This window comes from Molothrus ater (genome assembly GCF_012460135.2).
Source record: "Molothrus ater isolate BHLD 08-10-18 breed brown headed cowbird chromosome Z unlocalized genomic scaffold, BPBGC_Mater_1.1 matZ_random_MA35, whole genome shotgun sequence".
Lineage (NCBI taxonomy): Eukaryota > Metazoa > Chordata > Aves > Passeriformes > Icteridae > Molothrus > Molothrus ater.
In genome coordinates this window covers 2,623,607-2,637,776 of record NW_023416471.2, presented here as the reverse complement: position 1 = coordinate 2,637,776, position 14,170 = coordinate 2,623,607, and the positions used below count along the sequence as shown (strand labels likewise).

At 37.8% G+C, this 14,170-nt stretch overlaps 1 protein-coding gene across 1 annotated transcript in view; it reads left to right on the top strand.

The window, feature by feature from the left end:
* The window catches only part of EFNA5 (ephrin A5), a 205,452-nt gene that overhangs the window by 70,984 nt on the left and 120,298 nt on the right, over positions 1–14,170 (top strand). The gene's annotated exons all lie outside the window — the stretch shown is intronic.

The window sequence follows — 14,170 nt, the reverse complement described above, 5'->3', positions numbered from 1 at the left end:
TTTCCTTGTGTTTTAATTAGTTGATGCAAGGGATTAATATGATTACATGGAAGGCAGCACAGTTTCTCTCTTAATAAATCAGGCAGTGTGGGTGCCAAATCAGCCCTCAATCTCATTTGGGCAGAGTGCTTTGACAAAGGCACTGATCAGACAACTAAGGCTTCCTGTGGCAGCAGCAGTGTAGATCATTCAGGTTTGCTGATACTGTTGATGTGCAATGCGGGATATTAATCAGGACTAATTATATGCTTTGGCTATGAAACAAATTCAAGGCCATTGCAGGGCATGCTTCTGTATGTAATTGCTGACTTTAAGGTACTGGGTTAATTGATAGAAATTAAGAGGACCTTCCATTTACTGATATTGCATTTTAGAATGCACCAGCTCCTTCTTTGCTATTTGGTCCATTTAGTTTTAAGTACATGTCGGTATATGGTTAAGTAGACATCCATTACTCTGCCTATTTTTAGTTTTCCTGTTTTGTACCTTTCAATTTTCTCTTAAATCTTTCCTGAAAGGCAGCAAACAATTAAATACTTCTAATAATGATAGGCAGCATGGTCTGAGATTGCTGTACCTTCAGCTTATGTTAGACATTCTGAAGAACTGAAAGATGCTGCTTTGTGAATAACAGTGAGAATAACACTACTTTTTTTGGTGCAGGTTAGAATCTTCGTGTTTACCCTATGCATCTGATAACGTCTTTCGATAGGCCAGCCCATGTGTATATATAGAAGATAAAATCTCAGTCCAGTACACTCTGATATCTATGTATCTATATATGAATTTGAGTCAGTGCTGTCTTTCTAATGTATGGTACAAGTGAGCTTATTTGGGAGGGCTGAGAGGTGATTTTCAACACTTGTCTTTATAGAAGGTAAACTGGAGTAAAGAAAGCTCAAGTATTCTTTGACAGAGATGAACAGCAAATGCTTGTGAGTTCTTACTATCTTAGTCCATCAAACATAAGCCCCGAGATTGATTACAGAACTGCATAGAACTGTCATAGAGGGCTTTAGCTAGAATAATATACCAAGAGAAGAGGATTCAAAAAATATCTCTCTTGCTATTTTACTATGCCCTTCTGCAACTGTAAGTGTAAATGGAAGAGGGAGATCTGAATATCTGGGTTAAACCTATTTTTATTCAGGTTTCCTGTCCCTGCTTTCTTAGTGTGTACTCTTTGCTGGATGAATCAAACAAAATCTACAAATCAGGTTTTGCTTTTTTAATGTGTTTTGTTGTCATCTGTGCAGGAATGAAAAAAAGGTTGTTCTGTCTCTATCAGGTCTATTCTAATAATAATTGTGCTATTGGTAATAGAGCTACCTTCTTTCTTTTAGCAGAAATACTTGATTTTGTTTCACTCAGCACCATCCATAGCAAGCAGGAAACTTGCTTCTGTCAAAGCCTTTTTTCTTAAAGCCTGAACTTCTGTGGCACAAATTGCTTGTAGATGGGGTGTGAGCCAGTCCATTCCCATTGTCTGTGCCGAACTAGCCACGTGAATGGCACAAATTAATCACATCTACTGTGAGAATAGAAAGCTCTCACCCACTAACACGTTTGTGAAAGCACTTTGAATCTGAGGGAAAGAACCTCTCAAATGAACATGAAAAATGTTGGGCTTTTGAAGGCTGGGAATTGTGCAGCCTGACCAGACCTGTCTACTGCCATGTGGGGGGAGTGAGGGATGGGAGGACTACCAGCCTGGGAGGTTTTCTGCTAAATTATCTGCTTTGACTGACTGATGCTGGGGTCGTAAATGAGTTGCTGGCTACAGCCGTGCTGGCGCTCAGAGTGCAGTGCCAGCTGTCTGCCTTGCTGGGGAACAATAGCAGTACCCTTTGGTGTGTGAGAAAGAGACAATCAGGCATAATGTTTTATTAGACTTTGGGATAACCTTTTCTTTTGCAAACCTCAGGATTCTTAGATAGGAATTGTCCTGTGTAATTTATAATTAATTTTTAGCTCCATACCTATTTGTACATAAAATTTCCTTAAAAGTTGTCCATGAATTGGCCAATATTATGTATTCTGGTACTGTCTTTCTTTTTCTCTTTAATTTTTCCTATCTGAAAACTGACGCAATTTTGAAACATTCTCCTTTTATAATTTAGGAGAGGGAAAGAAAACCCAATACACCCCACAACCAAGTTGGCTTGAGAATACTGGCAAGAATAATGACTATATTTCTTTGGGCCATGCTTGTAAGGCTGAGTCTGAAGAGAAGGGTATTGATGTCCTTTTCCTCCCTTCTCCTCAAGACACTTGGACATAAAGGGATGATAGATGGAGAACTTTTGAGCCCTTTGTTTCTTGGGATTCTTGGAGTACAAATTCTTTGGAGCAGAAGCAGTTTCTATTTAGAAATAAAAACAGAATTTTGTGCATGAAAGTAGACACATACCAACCATTTTTATATTTATAGTTTATGACAACAGTGAACATAAACTGAAATGGTAGCTAAAAGACATTTTGAAGGGTGTGTTAAAAGCATAGTGTTTACCTCTTCAAAAAACTGCAATTGAATGATGTTTTCCCTAATCTTTTGTTTAAACATTTACCCTGAGATGCTAAAAAATCTTGTCTAATGGAAAAATTGTACTTTTGACAAACACAGACTTCACTGTGGAAGGCCAGAAATTGTATTAGCAAAGAAAATTAAAGATACCATGACATTTACATAAAGATTATAATAAATACAAAGCATCAAGTGTGCATACTTTTTTCTGGTTTTGTCTGATCACCAGAATATCCTAGCTAAATGGAAGGTAATTTCTAGTGTGCAGCCTGAGTTCTTGAGCTGCAGGCTTTGTATTGTTTTCTTTCTTAAATCCTCATAGTATTTCTTTTTTGCATCACATGTACTTTTTTTCCTTCTTTCCTTTTCTGTGCGTAGAAAGCACACAGCCTGCGGCATAAGGCGGGGGCTGAGGGTGCCTCAAGTCTGCCCTGCAGCATCATGGTCTTTTTCGTGGCTTTGCCTTGGAACTCCTCTCACACCACTGCTGCTCTTCAGATCTGCTGCAGCATCTATACTTTTCCAACCTCGAGCTTCAAGTCATTCTGAAGGTCACATTACAGCTAACCCCAGAGAGCAAAACACGAAGTAAAGGGTATACAATTTCTCAGAGAGATGACCCTTCTGCACTTGGCCTCTGGAAAGCTCTGGTATAATGACAGAGCTTAACAGCTTGTGCAAGCACTAGTGGCTTGGGGTTAGCCCTGCTAAACAAATGGCTGTCTCACATTACTTGCTGTCCCTATCATATTCATAATTTGATATTCAAGAATCACCCTTTAGGAAGTCATGAAAAAGGAGGAAGTAGATAAAAGAATTGCAGAGACTTGGTGTTTTGTTACTCACATATGTCATTTAGAATATTTGTATCTTTTTTTTATCTTTTGTTACTCACATATGTCATTTAGAATATTTGTATCTTTTTTTTATCTCTGTCTGAAATTAGCTTTTGGATGGTACTGTATGACCAAGTGAGCATCACTGTTTTCTGCAATTCTGAAAATGCTAAAGATTCGTGCCTTGCAGTTACTCCAGAACTAACTGAAAGACACAGATATCTGAAACCATGTCCTGAACCATCACCTATGTAGGTACAGAATTTTTTTTATCCCAAATTCAAATCTAGCATTGTTTTAGGGAGAAGTACATGAGTTGAAATAGGGAAAGTTTGCTTTTGTCACTGACTGAGATGTAGTTAGCAGTATGGTAACAATTGGATATTTCTGTCACCAAAACAAGTTGTTGACTGAGCTCATCCTTAAGGATGTTGACAGCTGTGTTTTCTATCCATGTGTTATTTTGGACCACTCATATTATCACAAGCTCTTGCTAGTCTCCTTATCGCTTGCTGAGAAACCAGAACTCCGAAAACCATGGCGAAAACCTGATGGTACATTAAAGGCATAAAATACTAATCTTGATCACTGATGAATTATAATTTCTGTTCCCTAGGTAGACTAATAAAAAATTATGGAAAACTCATACCTATTCTGTCTGCGAAGTCTTGTTGTTACAGCAAAAAGCTATCTGCTCTTCTCCCATCTTCTCACTTCTCATTACCTCTTTGTGTCAGCAGAAACATCTGTTTGCAGCAGTGTGGATCCATGCCAGTTCAAAGGGATTGTGAATCTGTTTCCTAAGTCAAATGTTCTTTGTAGTAAAGGCATAAATAGCTACTGAAATAGTCCAGCATGGTCTCAAGTGCAGGAAAGGAGAATATTTATTTCAAATTCCTTTGTTTAAACATAAAAATTTGGTTCACTTATTTTGAAAGGTTTGCTTAGTTTTTGTTGTTGTTGCTTGGTTTTGCTTTGTTTATGTTTTTTGTTTGGCTTTATTTTTTAAGTATGGTTAGAAAAAAAAATGTATCAGTTATATAATCATGTGATAGCTATCAGATGAAAAATAAATTTTTTATGGCTTCAGGGGTGACTTATTCTGTGATCCTGTTTTTGTATTTTTACTGTAGTTAAAACTGAAATGTCCTTTTACAATCGTTTGCATTTGTACGGTGATATTTATTTATATTATATTTTTGTTAGCTGCCAATGATTCTAGTATTTATAAAAGTATGTTTTTCTCTGCTAGATCATGAGATAGAACAGGCATGCACAGGTATGCTCTCAAAGTCAAAGGGATATTGTTCAGCAGTAAGACTTCTCCATGCTGCCGTAATAAAGCTGGCTAGTATCATAAGGACTAATGCAATATATGAGCTGAGTACCCTATTTTCTCCTGTTGCCCATTATGCAAATATTTCTTATGACATGATAGATTTCTTATGAATAGATAGATTTCTACTGTCATTTGCTTCACACTGTAAGAATTTTTTTTTAATTTAAGTTCACGGTACTTAAACTTTAATGGCAGGTATCTGTGGAATTAAAGTAAATTTTACGTAGCACCTTTCAGATTTTTTTGTTTGGTTGGTTGGTTGGGTTTTTTTTTGGTATCTCACAGTGCTTCATGGTAATAGGTTAGTGACTAGAACCAATCTGAATACATTATATCAAAAGCTTGTCTACTTATCTTGTCAATTTCAAAATGTATTTTGAGGTAAGATATATATATGTGCATTTCCGTTTAAGGCATTCTGGACTTTTGTATTTTGAAGTTCAAAATTTAAATAAGTTTCTTTTCTAAAGGATAATGGGCTTTTCAGATGTATCAGCAACTATCTTTAGTGTTTATGTTTGAGCTAAAATACAACTGACATTCTCTCTCAGTAATTGTACTCATTATACTGCAGAGATCACTACGGAAACCTTATTCAGTGAGGAGTTGTTTTAAAAAAAACTTCTTTTTAATAATTTACTTGCCTCGCTTTGAGAGAAAATATTCTTTCTATTCTTTAAGTTATTTCATTCAATGTACATGCTGATGAAATCCTTGAGAGGCAGTTACTTTGTATTTAGTCACAGAAGGAGTACATCAGCAATACCACAGATTGCTACTAGGTTTTGGACTAAGGAGTCTTAACAACTCATGGTGTATGTATTTTCTGAAAAGTACAGGTGACACTGGACCCATATTTCTACCCTTCTTTTTAAATATGCTTTAAGCCACCATTATAAGTACCTAGTCACATTTGATTTAATAAATCTTTGTAAAAAAGTACATTGATGCTTCTTATTACAACTCTGTGGAGCATAACCACCACACAGCTACATTTGACCTTCTCATATCCTCTTCCCTATTGCAAGCAATGTTGCTGAATTATGTCAGTTCTTTAATAAAATATAAGAATTCTTGGAGGCGAGCTATTCACTGGCTAATGTAATTTGAATAATAATAATTTGAATCCCAGATTCAAAATTACTGTCATACACATTATTTGTATGCTATTTTTCTGAGTATTTGATGGACTACTCTCTTAGCTGGCAAACTCCTTGGGATCTTTTTCTATCTTTGTAGCTAAAAACTACTCAGTATGGCACACAGCATGGGTGGAGACCTAGATGGTTGTGTTTACTTTCTCTATTTGTTGTCTAAAGTGCTTAGTATTAATATTAATTCTGTGTTTATGTTTCTTCAAGAAATATGCAGATATGATAATCAGAGCTGAGAAGAAGCCAGAAATTAGTGGCAGTTACAATGTATTTGTTATTCTAGTCCTAGAGTTTTAGGATTTAGGGTTTTTCTTGTCTTCTGCCATTATTTCTTGTCTTCTGCCATCATTCATGTCTTCTGCCAAAATCTTTTTAAGAAAGATGTGTCAACTGCATGTCCTCAGCTCAGATTGCTGTAAGGATCTTCAGTGCCACAGGCAAAACACTTTTAAAAGAAAAGTTACAGAGATGCTTTATATTGCCCTTGAGCTGTATCCTTTGGCAGAGTAATGTGGACTGAAAGTTCTGCTAAATAGAATGCTCATCCATTTTAGTATGTAAAGAGTTGACCAGATATCAGGATTTTACACTATAAACCCAAGCTTGGGCCCCATAGAGCAAAAATTGTGCAGCTATTATTTTCTGAGTCCTGATGGAGGCAGAGCAGTATTCACATGATCAGGACTAATCAGGATAAAACAGAATAGAGTGCTTTTATTTCCTTCTTTTGGAAAAAAAAAAAAAAAAAGGAGAAAAAGAAAAAGAAAAAAGGAAGGTGAGAGGGTGAGAGAATGCCTTAACTTGATTAGTGTCAAAAGCATGCATGATCTTCAACTCTGTAGGTTACAGAGTGAGGACAAGCTTTTCTCTAACCATTAGTCTTAGCTAGGATCTAGTAACATTTTTTTGTGCAATAAAAAGACCAAGGTATCTTCACTTCATTGCTATCAAGAGAGAAATACATTCATATTTCATATCCACTCCTCAGCAATGCTCTGTACTCACCAGTTCCTCAGCAGGCAAAAACTATAGCTTGGTTTCATTGTATTTGGAACAGTACTGTGTGCTGCGGCCACAATATCTAATGAGGACGGAGCCTGACAATATAGTGGAGGAAGCTTTAAAGCTATTGATACTTTAAGTACAATGTTGCAATAATGGTCTAAGTGGCACCTTTATTTTTCTGTCAAGGATGTCAACTGGTAACCCACTGCAACTCTGCAGGCTGGTGTTCAGTTTATGGTGGGTGAGAGAAACAAAGAAGTCACAATGAAACTAGAAAGCTAAAACAGAATAGACCTCTGCTTCTGGGACCACACGGATCTGCTTGCTGAATGTCCTTCCAGACGTTGCAGGAGGATAGCTGTCTGAAGGTTTCGCAGGTTTTGTCAGAGCACTGTAATGGAATTGACTGGCAGACAATCTGATTTGGGAATTCCAGCCAGCTACACTGTGTTGACTAATAAGTCACTGGCTCACAAAACCTTCTTGTTACCTAATATGTTTTTGTTTAACAACTTGTGGCTTTGCAAGAGAGCCCTGTTTATTCTCACAGGAGAGCCCTGTGTAGTCTTTCCCTGTTTTATTATTTTTCCCCTGCCAGAGAACTCTGCTGGGTTCAGAAGCTCCTGGGTGAAGGGTCTTGGCAGGAGATGTGCCTGCATTTCTTGTGTGCTTGCAATACAGTTGTTTGATGGTGTTACTGAGTAAAGAGGTCTGAATTCCTGACATCATACAAGTTAATTACCTGTTGAAAGTACTATGTAGGCAGTGCTATGACCAATATCACCACTTTGAGTCTTTGCAATTACCAAGCCAGAATAATTGCTTGATTTGTGTTGCTGAATGAAATAGCTGTTGGTGTTCGCTTCTACTAAGTATGAATTATTTTAGAACCTTTTAAAAGGATTTTTGTTAAAGAATTTGAAACTTTGATTTAGGTTTCTTGGTATGAAATACTGTGAATATGCACAGATAGTCTGATATTTTTCCAAGTCTGCTTTTTTGGCTTAACTTTGGCATTTGCAAGCAAATAAGCAGCTGCATAGTTTTTCATAGTGGTTTTTGTGCTTTGATATACCAGTACTTTGACATCTGAATACTTTTTTGCACACCTAAATCTGATGGTGTTAGTAATACATGTCACCAATTCATTACAAAGAGAAAACTCTGAGACCAGATATTGTGCTTGGAAAATTTAACGTCTGGTCAAGTGCTGGGTGAAGTTCAGCCATTTAGTTATTTGTGTGTTTTCTCTCTATCTAAATTCATGATCCCTTTCATAGGAGATAATTTTTCATGTCCCAGCCAAAAACTTAAAATAGCTTTTCCTCCCAGTAAGGCTTTTTTTCCCTTTTATGTGATTTTTTTTCCTACCGAAGAGCAAGATAGCCAACAGAGGGAGCACACACATCTTGCATGCTGGTAACAGCCTGACTGTTAGGGCAGACAACCAGGAGCCATGTCTCAGATGTGACACAGAGAGCAGAGTTAAAATACTGCATCAGCGCAATGATATTTGAGCACATACAGAATGTCATTGTTTTTCATTGGTAAAGTCTGTCTTGATTTTTAATTTTTTTAGAGGAGGATGAATCATCCTTGGGACATGAAGTATTACTGAAGAAATAATGCTTGAAAAAAGTATTTATGAAGGTTAAACTAGCATGTATATTTGATTCTGGGTTTTGTTGCTTTTTGAGATGGATTGGAGTGACTACACCACTGCTACTGTAATGAATACATTATTTGTTAGTTATTTGTTTTCAAGAATCCTGAGGGCAGGGACAAAAGGGTGGCATCTGTGCATAATTTGAATACATGCGTATGGGCCATAATCTGCTTGGAAAAAATGAGGCTGTAACCCTTCCATTGAAAGGACTTATGAACAAATACCTACCACACATAGGTGCTGTCTCTGGTCAGTATGATTTGTAGTTTCTGTGATGTTCTGCAAATTAGAAAGTACTGTACTTGTGTAGTTGCTGATGTTATTATTGCTATAGCATTTATTAAATCAATTTTCTTTGAGATTGCAAGGCTTTCCTTTCAGCTTTATATACAGTTGCATGCAGTGTTATGCACTTGAGTTTTAAATTATTGTTTTGACAGTCTGCTTCACGTGTAGTCACTTTAGCCTCATCATGCAAATGTTTTAGCATGATGTGTATGAATGACTGAACCCATATGAGTGGTTGCTCTGAAGTAAGTCAATAGGACTGCTTGAACAGGCAAGGGTTTGGATATTAAGCAACAGAACTACAGTATGTTTTACAGAGACAGGAAGACAGATTTATTAACTTGAATTAAAAATGTGCATTTCCCTATAGGTAGGTTTTTAACCTCTGTATTTAAAGGCCACTGTGATGAGTTTGTAATGCAGAGCTGGAACAGAGGCTTGCCAAACTCATCTCTCATGTATTTAGAGACTGCTAAGTATAGAAACGACTGAATTGGGCTGGTTTCAAACTGGGGAAATCGACAGATGTTAAAGTCTTTGTAGCTTGCTAGCAATGCTCTGAGACACCCAGCCACCCAGTGAGTACTAGTGTTAAACCTTTGAAAATGGAGTCTGCTTTCTTGGCAGGGCATTTATTAAATCAAACACTGACCTTTTTTTAAAGCCAGTAAAGGCAAGTGTTTCCTCTATCTGGGTATACAAATGAAATCCGCAGCATTACAGTTGTCCAAGCACACAGGCACAACCTGCTGCCCTACCCTTTTGTGAAGGAGGTGCCACATGGTGATGACATATATGGTGTTGAAATCCTATAATGGTCTCCCAAAGGCCTTCCTATCCCAAGTGTGCTATTAATTTGTACTGAAGGAGCAACTTTTGGCTACACAATAAAAAGAGGAAAACATTGCTGGTAACAATAAGGGTTTCTGTGAGCTGTAGGGAAAATGGATAGATGTATTGTCTTCCAGGAACTTGAGACTCTCCCTGTTCATGGTTTAAGCTGTGGGTTTATAGATTAGTTTGGTGTGATTATTCTGAAAGGTAGTGGGCAGGGGTCTTGGGCTTGTCCTTCAGGAACATGAGAGTCTGTTTTCAATTCTCCCTGAATGAAATTGATGCAATATATTAGTTTCACTTATTGTAAAAGAAATGTAATTTCTTACCTCCTGGACAGCTGTGAGAATTTTCTCCCTGAAACAAGCGTATTGAACTGCACAGTGGTTTTTACATTGCCCAGTAGAACAGATGAAAACAGAGCTACTAGGCTACAAAGGAGGCGAGAAAACTGTGCTGTAAATGTATGGAATGGAGATGCAAGCTCAGTGCTTTTACCGTTAAAACATTTTCCTTTAGCTTGTTTATTTGGAAGACAAAGAGGAAGAAGCTCTTTACATTTCTGTAGCATGCAGAAAATAAACTCATTTTGTACTTGTAACTGAATTGTCTTCTTATGGTCAAACTTTATTGCTTGGACTTGTGTGAGCAATGATGCTAAAGTTGGGGAAACCACAGTGCTTAAATTTGACACAATTGTATTTAAGTATTTCCATATATTTATAGGCTTTGGAAAATGACAGAAATAGTAGCAATTGCTCTGGAAGTACAAAGAACTTTGGAAAATGCAGTCTGCATGGGTAGCCAAGGTTTAGAAACAAGTGATGGCTTTACCTTTAAGTTAAGTTTATAAAGAGGGAATTTTATATTTCATCCTCTTTCAACACTTGGATTATTTCTTTCCCCTTGAGCAATATGAGACTGTAATGTGAAAAGGTTCTGGCCCTTCTTCCCCATTCATATTAGTGATTAACAGAGTGAGTAATGACTTCAGGTGCCTTTGTGGCAGAGTGATCACAGGAGCAGAATCCCACCATAGTGAAATGTGGTAACAAATGTAGTGAGGTAGGAGAAAGGCACTCCTTGCTGTTTGTGTTTTAAGCCAAAGCCTGAGTAATAGCATTGTCTTGTCATTGTTCTTCACTAAAGGGAGTAGTGTTTCCTTCAATCTGCCTTTAAAAAAAAAAAACCAAACACCACCAACCTTGAACTTCCTTGTTTTAGAAAAGAAATAAAACCAGCTTATATTCTTCCAGGAATTCTTAAACATTTTATTATTGAATTGTTCTGTAGAAGTCCTATTTTCAATTCAAAGTAATTTTTTTAGTTTTGATAAACTTATTAGTGTGCAGGAAATTCTTGGAGGAAAATCCATATTAACCTCATGCAAGGGGAAAACCAAAACAACCTTGAAACCATTTTATTTGAGGACTAAAAATAGACAGGATGTTGGTGTTGAAAGAAAAGCAGAGTAACAATGCCATCTTAGCATAGTATCATCTGTGTAATGGAAATTTCAGTTATAATAGTAATGACAGAGAACTCTGTAACTATGCAGCACTATACACATCTGTTTTAATAACTTTGAATTAACTTCAGTAAGTCATGTTCAAGTTGCTATGGAAGATCACTGAACTATGTGGTTGGCACTAATCAATGCTAAAATATACAGGCAGACTCTGAAGAATTTCATGGTTTCCTTGTGTGCTAAACTCTTTAAATCCATCTAACTGCTCTGCCATCTAAACCCCAATTCTGTTAGGATTTTGGAACTTAATTTTATAAAACTGCATGCCCAGCTTGCAGCTGTGACTTCTGTCACAACAGGAATAACTGGTTTACTATTTGCATGCCTACATATATTGTGTGTACAGCCAAGTTTGTTAAAAGTTAACCAACTGTTGACATGTTTCTAGAAGTACCTCTGAAGCGGGTTGGTGGGTTTAGATGAAGCTGCAGGAGAAGTTCTTGAATTCTACTTTATATTCACAGACTACATTTATCCCAAATACTGAAACAAAAGGGTTCAGCTTACTGAACAGCTTTCCTGTCTGGCTTTTAAAGCACTTACTTGGATCAGGGAAGTGGTAGCTAAGTTTATTCATGTCTTGACTTCTTTACAGAAGACTATGAGCAGTACTTAGAATTATATAAAAAGAAATGGTTGCTCCTGTGAATTGGTACCTGTTTGCATGGATGAAGACCACCAACTTAGTTCTTGTATTTACTAAGGTGTGTCAGCTGATAGAGGACCTTATATGTTTTGTCACTGGGCTTGACAAACTTCTTCATGAGATTCTGTATTGCCTCTAATCACTTCTGTATCACTTCTGAACTGCTACAGCAGGTAAGAAGTTTGAATTTTCCATAGTCCCATGTCTCAAGAAATACCAGGGCTCGTGCCTTTACTGCGTAGTCACTTACTTCAGCAAAAACACATAAAGAAGTACAGTTCTTGATACAGGTGACACAAAATTTGCATCTTCTGCTCCTCCATGTGTGTGTTTGAAAGATCATACCTTGGAAGGCATTTCTGACCACACCAGAAACTTGGCCATCCAGCATGAACAAAGTGGTGCTTGCAGGATTTTACCTCTGTGAAGCAGAGACACTAGGTCAAGGCAGATCATTGCCCCCCACAGACTGCCTGCCTGCTACACAGCACCACCAGTCTGCTGAACGGTGGTCTCTCTGCTCTCAGAGAATCTTAGAGTGATTTGGATTGCAAGGGACTTTCGAAGGTTATCTACTCCAAGTCCCCTGCAATGATCAGGAACATTTTCAACTAGAGCAGGTTGCTCAGATCCCCATCAGACTTGAATGTGTGGTATCCACAGTCTCTCTGGAAAATCTCTGCCAGTGTTTCACCACTCTCTTTGTAAATAATTTCTCCCTATATCTAGGCTGAATCTGCCTTTTATTTCCCCATCATTTAAAACCATTGTCCTATCACAGGCTCTACTAAGAAGCCTTTGCCCATCTTTCTTATAAACTTCCTTTAAATATTGAAGGGTTGCAATAAGGTCTCAAAAAGGAGCATTTTATTCTCCTGGCTGAACAACCACCATTCTATCAGGTCTTTTTTTTTCACAGTGGGAGGGCTTCACTCTTCTGATTTTTTGGGGTCCACCTCTTGACTTGCTTCATCAGGTCTGTGTTTTTCCTGTGCTGAGGGTTCCAGCACAGGGCTTTTTACAGTAGGTGGAATCTCACCAGAGCAGAGCAGAGCAGAGGGGCAGAATCACTTCCCTCAACTTACTGCCCATGCTGCTGGTGATGCAGCCCAGTTGACTTTCTTGGCTTCTGGTGCACCTTGTTGGCTCATGTTCAGTTTTTTATCCACCAGCATCCCCAAGAACTTCTGTGCAGGACTGCTCTCAATCTCTTCTTCCTTCAGCCTGTGTTCATACCAGAGATTGCCCTGACACATGTGTGGGACCTATCATGCACTTCACATGGGTCCACTCCTTGAGGTTCTCCAGGCCTATCTTCGTGGCATGTTGAACTCATCTCTAAGCCTGTCCATCTGAATCCACGTTAGAATTAGAGGGGTGCATATCCTTAGTGGCCTGTGCAGTCCACCTTGTGGGAAACAGCTAATTGGATCTTATAAATATTCCTGGTAAATTCATGAAAACTTCCATATCTGATAATTACTTTCTATTATCCATTATCTGTGAGTAAATATTACGGTGTGGAATATGTATGGTGTGGGCACTAGATGGTATTAGGATATAAGTCATCCAGCTGCTCCTGAGGAGATAAATATTACTTTGCACTTTAAAACTAAAGAATCTGTGTGCAGTACAGCATCTTTGTTGACTTTACAAGCATGTCATAACTCATAAGTCAGGATTTAAACTGCCTGAGTTAAAGGAGTCCTTTTTTTGTGTGTCAGAGAGTGAAGGGCGATTGTGCTATTTTCAATGTGTTAACCATTTTCAGACAGAGAAATGCAGTACAATATTTCCCATGCTCTATGTTTGCAATCAGAGGACAGAACTAGAAGAATAATACAGGGCTGCTTTTTTTCACAGTATGATTAAAACAATCCTCCTATATTTGCTAGATTTTTCAGCTCAGGCTGGCTTCCAGCACTTCCTACTTCATTTTTTCATTCATCATTCCTGAGAGAACTGAAGGAGGAATAGATATGGTGTTCTGTGCTTGCTTAGGCCATGGCAAATAACAATTCATCAACATCCTAGCTTTAAAAAAGACTGTTATTTGGCTTGGGAAGAGCATTGCAATTTACCTAGTGTCCCTGGTGTCAAGAAAATCACCAGACTAGGTCTAAACCAAAGAGAAGCCTGCAGTATTTTCTTGGAGTTATTAATTAAAATAATTGCTGTGTTTAAGAGAAAGTGCGTGAAAGCCTTTGTTGTGTGACCTCGGTGTTTTCTGGGTATTTCCTGGAGAAAAGTGCTCAATACAATAATCACCCTACTCCACACCAAAATGAGAAAATTAAGCCCCACAAAATATTGCCGAAGTGTTTTTTTTCATAGAGGCTCTTTTAATATT